The sequence below is a fragment of the Musca vetustissima genome, unplaced genomic scaffold (genome assembly GCF_032173495.1).
Source record: "Musca vetustissima isolate MV318-11 ecotype Yass unplaced genomic scaffold, APGP_CSIRO_Mvet_v1 utg73858, whole genome shotgun sequence".
Taxonomy (NCBI): domain Eukaryota; kingdom Metazoa; phylum Arthropoda; class Insecta; order Diptera; family Muscidae; genus Musca; species Musca vetustissima.
Genome location: NW_026883426.1, coordinates 26,254 through 27,753, shown reverse-complemented (window position 1 = coordinate 27,753; position 1,500 = coordinate 26,254).

Sequence of the window (1,500 nt, the reverse complement as noted above, 5' to 3'; positions counted from 1 at the left end):
ACACGAAGATATTTACTAAGGAAATATTCATGTGGACCGTTTTTCAATTATTTTTGTCGAAATTATTTCGAAACTATCTATTATAATTTTGCATCCTGTGGTACAGAGCATTGTTATTGTGCATTTGATGACATACGGAAAGTATTTTTGTAACCCAAATGAAGGTAACAGTAATTATCCAAATGATGCAATATAGTACGTCTCATTTGTTTGGCCTATCCAAATTGTTGAGAATCGGTTAAGATAATTACCGAGGCAAAATTTTGCATTGGGTATCGAATAAAGTCTACAATGACTTTTCATGGGATGTAGGCTTGTGATGAGAATAATGTGGATTTTGTTAAAATCGTCTCAAATATTGAAATATTTGAACAAGACTCAGCTTTTGTCCGATTTTAAAATTTGTAAGTACCATCCATATATAATTTCATCAGATTTCATGTTAATATGTAGCAAAACAGTGTGCCACTTTTTGTGCCACCTTTTCAAAAGATTTCTGCCACTTTTTTCCAAAAATGATACTTTCTGTGATACCTTTAGAAATATATCAGCGGTCACGCTGATTGTATGCGTGCACACAGAAAGCGCCCGCGGGCGGTATGGTGGTGATAAGTGATCTAAACTAAAGTGGCCCACACACGTCAAACATGTGCGTTCGATCGGTGTGAATCGAAGCAATGTTTTACGTGTGTGGTACGGTGTTCACACCGATTTGCCGGTGCGCACACCGATCGAAAGAAATTAAAAATTTTTAATTTTTCGTTTTGCGACGCGCACTTGTTTGACGTCTGTGGCCTGGTGTGTGGATATTTTCTCATTTGTTGAGAAATTTCGTGAAGTGCGGATCAGCGGACAAATGCAATACATATGTATTTGGAAGATTTTTTGATGTTTTTACACATATTCTACTGTGTGGCAAATAAAAATGTTTTTCCCGGAATAAAATAAAAGTATTTAATACATTTATTTTAAATAAAAATATTTCGTCTTTTTTCCGTCATCACTATCGCGGTCCATCTTCACGCTTCACAAATAAATATGAAATGAAGTTTAATGGATCCGTTTGACGTGTGTGGGCTAGGAGCTTCACACCGATCGAACGCACATGTTTGAGGTGTGTGACCCACTTAAAGCAACTTCTTGAGCTTTATAGTATAAAGCTCAAAGTATAAAGTTTATACCACTGATTTCCACCATACCGCCCGCGGGCGCTTTCTGTGTGCACGCATACAATCATAGTTTTGTTGAATAAACGACAGTTCACCACTCTATTTCCACCAACAGACGGGCCTTGCCTGTGTGACAAACACAATTAAAGCCAATGCATATGTGGTGGATGGCTAACCCTGCTTTATACCCTTCACCACACTGTGGTACAGGGTTTTATGTCTTTGTGCATATGTTTGTAACAGGCAAAAGGAAATGAGATAGACACATGGTTCCTTTCGAGAATATGCATGTCCGTCTGTCAGGTCGCATTTTTGATTCGAATTGGATAAA